Source organism: Elephas maximus, chromosome 8, assembly GCF_024166365.1.
Source record: "Elephas maximus indicus isolate mEleMax1 chromosome 8, mEleMax1 primary haplotype, whole genome shotgun sequence".
NCBI lineage: Eukaryota > Metazoa > Chordata > Mammalia > Proboscidea > Elephantidae > Elephas > Elephas maximus.
In genome coordinates this window covers 21,241,379-21,249,313 of record NC_064826.1, presented here as the reverse complement: position 1 = coordinate 21,249,313, position 7,935 = coordinate 21,241,379, and positions in this window count along the sequence as shown.

The following is a 7,935-nucleotide window of genomic DNA, read 5'->3' as shown; positions in this document are numbered from 1 at the left end:
CATGAGACTTTGTGGCTTTTTATTTGCTCAGTGCCTTATAGCGCAACAAAAATAGAGTGATTCCCCTTAACCAAGTACCTCACATAAGAATCTGGTTTCCTACATAGGATTTCTCACTACAAATGACCTCAGAAACGAGTCTGGCTGCCAGCTGAATTGGAGATAGATTGGTCCGTATTGACCCTATCTCAAGGAACATATCTGAGCATGAAGAAATGGAATGAACTGGGTACTTTGTGTGAGGGGGCCAAATGACCTCCCCTAGGGGTGCCCACATCTATGGCTGCTGTGAGAAAGATGTCCTAAGAAGATCTGTTTGGGAGCCTTTGTGGCTTAGTCCTTGGGACTTTTTTCAAGAGTTGCACTCAGAGATGAATCAGTTGTTCAGGGTCCTGACAGTAAACAGGTGACACAAACGGTTTCACTGAAGAGCGTTTAATGAAGGGACAATGTACAGAGAGCAGGGTTAAGAGAACCAACAGGGAATAGTGAAGTGCCCAGGCACCGGCAACAGTGGGGTGGTGTTACCAACACAGGCCTAAAGGGAACCAGAAGCTACAGCCCTGAAAAGGGGCCCCAGACAGGAATGGTGGCCATAGAGGAATGCAGCCTCTGCCAGAGCCCTCATGAGTAGGGAGTTATTTATTCCCCATCCTCCCTCTCCACCTGCCAGTTTCCTACGGGTGCCACCCACTGACTGAGCCCAGCTGGGAGCCAGAGAGCAAAGGTGTCCAGGTTATGAAATCTCTGGAGGTCAGCCTCCTGGAGCTCAGAGCCAGCAGAGGATTGAATGGATCTAAGTGGAGACAAACAGAATAATTTATGAGTGCCCTTGTTTACCTTTATCCCTGTGGGCCCCTTTTGTGGTTTCATGAATGTTTCCATATGAAAGACCTCAAGTGTATCTGTAAGCCTCAGTGGACACAGTGGCCCCCATGACTACTCATTTCCTTGGGAGCCCTCTCTCTGTCTCCTTTACGCCTAATGCCAAAGGAATTTGCTTCATTCAACCAGATAACTGAAGCAGCATGTGCTTCCAGAGTGTGTACTGTAGTGGGCACTGCCAAGGACTGCATGAATTCATTACTTCTCCAGCCCTTTCCAGGGGGGCGTAGCAAGGACATTTAGAATTAGGAGATTTTAAAATTGTGTGCTGCTTGGAGGAGTGATAGGCTGAATTGGAGTCCATCCTGGAAGGCCTGGGGCCAGCGCTGAAATTGTAACCAGCTCCAGAGTCCTCACCCTATAAACATGGCTGCAATAGGAAAACTGAGGGCAGGGCTACCTGTCCCTTCTGCTCCCCCTCAAAATGACTGCTCTTTAAAGACCCTATTTAGGGTGGTCTGGCACTGGGTTTTAGTCCCTGGCTACTCAAAGTGTGGTCCATGGACCAGCAGCCTCAGCATCACCTGAGAGCTTGTTAGAAAGGCAGAATCTCAGACCCTACTCAGACCTACTGAAACAGAATCTGCATTTTGGCAAGGTCCCCAGGTGATTAGCATACACAATAAAGTTTGAGAAGCATTGTTTGAGTCAATGACATTAGATTCTGTGTTCTCAGTGGTAAACTAATTAAAGAACTTCCTTCACAACCCACCTGGTACCCGTGGCCACGTGTTGAGTGTAGTAAGATGCTACCGTTTACCCATTTTAGCCGCCAGTTGGCTGGAAAACACACCCAGTGAAAAGGACTGGATGATCATCTGTAGCTGAGAATCAGATTTAAACTTGGAATTAGAAGCCAAGATGGAGGTCAGGATCTGGTAGGCAGATGGCCCCTTCCCAGGACCAAACCTAGAGGCTGAGTTTCTTAGTTATCTAGTGTTGCTGTAACAGAAATACCACAAGTGAGTGGTTTTAAAGAAATTTATTTTCTCATGGTTTAGGAGGCTAGAAGCCCAAATTCAGGACACTGGCTCTAGGGGCTCTCTTTCTTCGCTCTGAGGGAAAACCCCTGTTTCAGCTTCTCCAGCCCCAGAGTTCTTCAGTTCCTTGGCAATCTCTATGTGACATCTATTCCTACACTGATATGGCCTCATTAATATAACCAAGAAAACCCTATTCCCAAATGGGGTTACATCCACAGGTATATGGGTTAGGATTTACAACACATCTTGGGGTCACACAATTCAATCCGTAACATTCCACTCTTTGGCCCCCCAAAATTCATGCCTTTCCCACATGCAAAACTCATTCACTACAAGATCATCACAAAAGTCTTATTCCATTCTAGCACAACTCTAAGTCCCAAATCTTACCTCGTAAATCATCTAAATCTAAATCAAGTACGTATAGGTGAGACTCTGGGCCTGTTCCATCCTTGGGCAAAATTCCTTTCCATCAGTGGGCCTCGAATACAAGTTATCTGCTCCCAAAGTACAATGGCGGAATTAGGTACAAGGTAGACATTTCCAACCCAAATGGGAGAAATTGGAGGGAAGGAAGTGTCAAAGAACCAAACAAGTCCAAAACCTGGCAGAGCAAATTTCATTAGCTTTCAAGGCTTGAAAATAATCCTCTGTTCTCCAGGACCATCTGGGGAACAGCCCCACCCTCAGACTCTGGATGTTGGCCTCCCTCTCTGGATTCTGGGTGGAGGCCCCTTGGCCCTAGGCTTCAGTCTCTCCTTCCAGGCCCACTGGGATGGCAACCCAGCTCCCTCGACTTTGGGTAACCTCATTTTCCTGATCCACCTGCGTGGTGACCCCAACCCCTTGGCCCTGGGTGGCTCTGTTCTCCTGGCCCTTGGACATTGCAGCCCCTCACCCTCAACTCTGGGCAAAGGCCCCATCCTCTTGGTCCACCTGAATGGCAGCACCACGCTCCAGAATCGAGATGGTGGAGATCTAACTCTTTGAAACCTAAACCAAACCCATTGCCAACGAGTTGATCCCGACTCATGGCGATCCTGGTGGCGTAGTGGTTAAGTGCTATGGCTGCTAACCAAGAGGTCAGCAGTTCCACCTCTTGATTCCAGGCACTCCTTGGAAACTCTATGAGGCAGTTCTACTCTGTCCTATAGGGTCACTATGAGCCTATGAGACTTTGAAACCTAGGAGGCGGTTTTTCCACCCTTTGAAACAGAGGCAGCCCTGCCCGCCATAGTTCCTCAACAGTCCTGCTGATCTCTGAATTGTTCCTAGGATGATGCCTTCCTTTTCTTGGAGGACAACAGATGTTCGCAGCCAAGCGGCTTCACTGGCCCATTTTCTGCCTGTAGGATTCCAGGATTGCAGCTTTCCTTCACGTTGTACTATCTGTCCCTTCTAGTCTAATCGGACAAGATTTCTGCTGCGGTGGTTTATTAGACCCATCAGCTGCAGGCTTAATCTCTTTAACAAAAGACTGTTTAGCCAGACCCTTGATGAAAGTTCCAGGACACGTGTCCTTAGTCTGTACAACAGAATTTTCCAGAACTTTATTTTTTTAAGTTCTGGTTTCATTTTGTACAGTTCATTTTTAAGTTCATCTCTTTCCTCCCACATTTTACTTTAAGCGGCAAAGAGAAACCAGGCTGCCCCTTTAAGATCTTGCTTAGAAATCTCCTCAGCCAAATATCCAAGTTCATTACTTACAAGTTCTACCTTCCACTGAACATAATTCAGTCAAGTTCCTTGCCACCTTATAAAAGCATCACCCTAAAAAAAGAAAAGCACCATCCTTCCTCCATTGTCCAATAACCTGTTCATCATTTCCTTTTAAGGTTTCACCAGAAGTACATTTAACATCCACATTTCTAGCAACATTTTGTTCATAGTGATTGAAGCTTTCTCTAGAGGATTCCTCATTTCTTCTGAGCCCTCATCAGAATTACCCGTAGTGTCCATAATTCTACCAACAGTCTCGTCAAGGCAGTCTAGGCTCTTCCTATGAGGCTCCGAATTTCTCCAGATTCTGTCCATTACCCAATTGCAAAACCATTTCCACATTTTAGGTATTTGTTGAAGCAGTACTCCCACTTACCAATACCAAATTCTGTTTTAGTTGTCCAGTGCTGCTGTAACAGAAATACCACAAGTGGGTGGTTTAAAAGGACAAAAATTTATTTCCTCATGGGTTAGGAAGCTACAAGTCCAAAATCAGGGCACCAGCTCTAGGGTAAGGGCCTCTCTCTGTCCACTTTGGAGGAAAATCCTTGTCTCAGCTTCTCTAGCCCCAGTGCTCTTTGGTTCCTTGGCCATCTCCAGGTGGCATCTATCTTTCCCCTGTTTGTGCTAGCTTCTCTCTGTGTCTAATCTGCTCTTTTTATATCTCAAAAGTCATTAGGTTTAAGACACATTCTACTCTGATATGGCCTCATTAACATAACAAAGAAAACCCTATTCCCAAAAGGAATTGTATCCATAGGTATCTGAGTTAAGATTCCAAAACATAGTTTAGGGGGACACAATCCAATCCATAACACAGAGTGTCGGCAGGAATGTGGCCCTGCCTTTCCCTACATATTTTTCCTTAGAATAGACCTCTTCTTTTTGGAACACTTGCCTTTATGTGAGCATAAGCCCCTCTCTGCTCATGTTAGAACCTCATACTCTTCACTTGGCTTGAACTTCATGCCTTCTGGTCTTGTTGATACACATTGTGTTGAATGTGGAACATTCCCTTGAGCCGGTTTAAGAAAAAAGGGGCGGGATTGATTTTAAGTCGACAGGGGTGCCTCTTAGAAGCCACAGGCAGGCATGTAGCCAGGCCTACAGGTACAGTTGGAACCAAGGACTCCAGACCCCTTCAGGAGCCCCAGTTTCTCACCTCTGCTGTCCCTGCATAATGCTTCCTTTCTTCTCTCTCCCTCAAGACCAGCCCCCTCTGTTTCCCTGGCTCCCCTCCCCCCTTCAATTGCACATGGAAGAGCACCCTGCCTGCCACTCCTGCCAAGGACCAGCTGTTCCTGAGGCCAGTGCACGGTTCTAGAGATCAGTTGTGCTGCTGGCTCTGACTCTGGCAGGTGGAGGGTTAGTACACAGATTCACTAGGGAAGGGAAGAGGTGAGCAGTGTGGGGATTCCGACAGTGGTCTCTACAGGGGCTGTAGAGACAGAGCTGTAAGGGAAGAATTCACCAGGACCCACTTGGTCCCCAAGATACCAGCAGGGGAAGCAAATGACTGTTTTGGAGCACTTACTATATGCCAGGCACTGTGCTAATCATTTTACATGGTATCTCCTTTTATCTTCACACATTAAAAAAAAAAAAGAAATCCCTATAAGAACATTATTAACTCCATTTTATAGATGAGAAAACTGAGTCCCAGACACATTACACTACCTGCCCCAGGCTACAGAGCCAGAAGTGGAGAGGCTGGAATTCAGCCTGTGGATCCTTCTACTCTGCCACACTGTCCCTGGTACCAGGCCCAGGGCCACAGTCAGTGTCATTGATTGGTCAAAGTGCTGGCTGTGAGCTTGGACAGCCCCTGGTTCCAAAAAAGCAGAATTTTCCAACATGGCACATTGGAGCCGCTTACTCAGATTCTACTCAGCCCAAGTTAAATATGGCCAATGTTGTGGCTGACGAGCAATGCCCCTTGATAGGAGAGGCAGGACAGGTGAAAAGCCTGGGCAACCTGGTCTCCTGAGGCAGGTCAGCAGGTAGTGAGTCAGGGTGTTATAAAAGGACTGTGGCAGCCAGCGCAGCCCCAAATTCTTAGCTGACGAAACCCCCTGTAAGTCCCTCTGAGTGCCCCTGCTGGCTGGGGGAGGAACAACACCGTTGGTCCTCCTCAGGGAGGTGGCCTCACTTGGCAGGCCCCAGAACTAGCATTGTGCACTGTCTGTTCAGGCCCACATGGCTGGGCCTGGGGCCTGGGCTCACGGGCTATATTGAGGTCTGAGTCACCAGCCTGTGCCTGGGTCAGGCTGACTGTGACTGGCTGGCTAAGGACTGAGTCAGGCCCCGATTTATCCTGGAGAGCAATGAGGCTCAGGTTTCGGGGGAGTGGAGTGAGAGTGGGTGACAGGAACAATCCCTTGGCACTCTGTATCCTCCTCTGCCACCATCCACTCAGTCCCCTGGGAAGGCACACTGGTCTCTCCTGGAGTAAGATAATGAGTCAGAGCGGGGAGAGTAATGGGAGATTATATGTGGGAATTCTCTCTCTACTCACTTGCTTCTCTCTGAACTTTCCTCATCTCCACGGAGGCCCCCAGTTGACAGGGGACCTCAGGGAATATTCAAACAACAGGAATATGAGCCCTTAGGGCTTGAAAAGGAGCTGTCAGCTTCAGGCAGCCCCTTCTTACCCCTTTCTTCCTCCCCAACAGCTCAGAGAGAGGAATCTAGCCTTTCTCAGATCTGTACCTCAGTTTCTCCATGAGGCCTTCAGAGCTCCTGGCTCCTCAGGTTTGGATGTCAGAAGTCCCCCCTTTTACACATGCACACAGTTCTCTGGAGAAACCCAGCTCTGCCCCCTGAGGAGCTGGGCATCTCTCCACAGGAGAGCTTAGCTTGTCAAGTAGATGTGGAACACCGGTGCCTGATGGGTGGTTTTGGCCATGGGACGAAGGTGGCTTGGGGGAAATGAGAGTTCTGGAGACGCGGAGAGGGTTAGCCAGCAGGAGAGTGGAATTCCTGAGTACCTCGTCACAGGCAGCCGACAGAACATGAGCCACAAGGCCCAAGCTATTTATACCTCTCCTGTCACTATCAGGGCCCCCAGAGCTCCCCACCCCCCAGCCATGTACAGCAGGGCCCTTTTCTGTTTCTGGTCCCTTCTCTACTTCTCCCTTTCATTAAATGAGGAGGCAATCTCATTAAATGAGGAGGACAAGAAATCACTCACGGACACTTTCAATCATACATACTGTCCCCCGTAAAGCCCTTGAACTTCTTTCTCAGCTCCATAAGCCGGACTGACCTCATTCTGCCCTTGGGGATAGAGACCCCAAAGATGCCCACAGTCCCCTTCCTTTTTGCTAGGCCTGGGGGAGGAGAGGAAAAGGGTAGAAAGATTCACCTATGAGGTCCCAGAACCTTCCAAAATCCTCTCCATTGTCATCACATGCCTTGAATTGGGAGCTACCTGGCTTGAAGAAACTGCTCCAGCTCAGACATGGCCTACTACCCAGCTCAGCTTGCTATTGGCGATGTGAGAGTTTGCCTACTTCTTGCACATCCTCTCATTGATACGCCACTCAAAACTTACTGGGTCTGGAAGGATAGGAAAGATGACCTAAAAGGGAGGCCAGGAGACACGGAATACATGTATGCTACAGAATTGCAGGATATAACTTTTCTTCATGTAAATATGTTCTATAGCTCTTTCTTCTCATTCCAGGCCAGCTCGTCTGTTCATGTGCCTCAGTTTCCCTGCCATCGCCACTCCCCAGGCCTCTATCTGCCCTTGGCTCACCCTGGTTGGCTCCCTGGGGTTCTCTGGGCCGACCAGCCCTAGTCACTGTTCCCTCTAGGCTGCTCTGGGCAGGGCTCTCCTTGTTTGTGTCTGGCTAACCCACCCCCTCTCTGGGAGGATCTGCCCAGTGGCCAAAGTGGGCACATTGCCCAGGGGGCTCCCTGGCACTAAGGGGGCACAGTCTGTCCCTCCCCTCTCCTCACACTGGTTGAGTCAGATGGGGGGGGCACATTGTGACTCACTTGGTACCTTTTTCCTGAGCTCAGCTTCATTCTGAGAGGATGAGGCTAAATGGGCTGGTGACAGGCTCACTGAGTCAGGGGCAGCAGCCTCAGTCTTCCCCTGAGACCCTGGGTTTGGGCCCCAAATGAGGCCTTTCCACCTGTAAAGTGGAGCAGTGAGGTCAGGTACCCGGCCCCCCAAGTCTTCTAATTGGCCTGTCCCAGCTTCCTCTCAGTCCATCTCCACACAAGCACACACACTTCCCTTCTCAGCCCACAGGTGGACAATACCCTGGGCTAGGAGCCAGGCCTCCCAGCGCCTGTCAACGGCCCTGCCTCCAACCCGTCCAGAAAACTGTCAAAATTC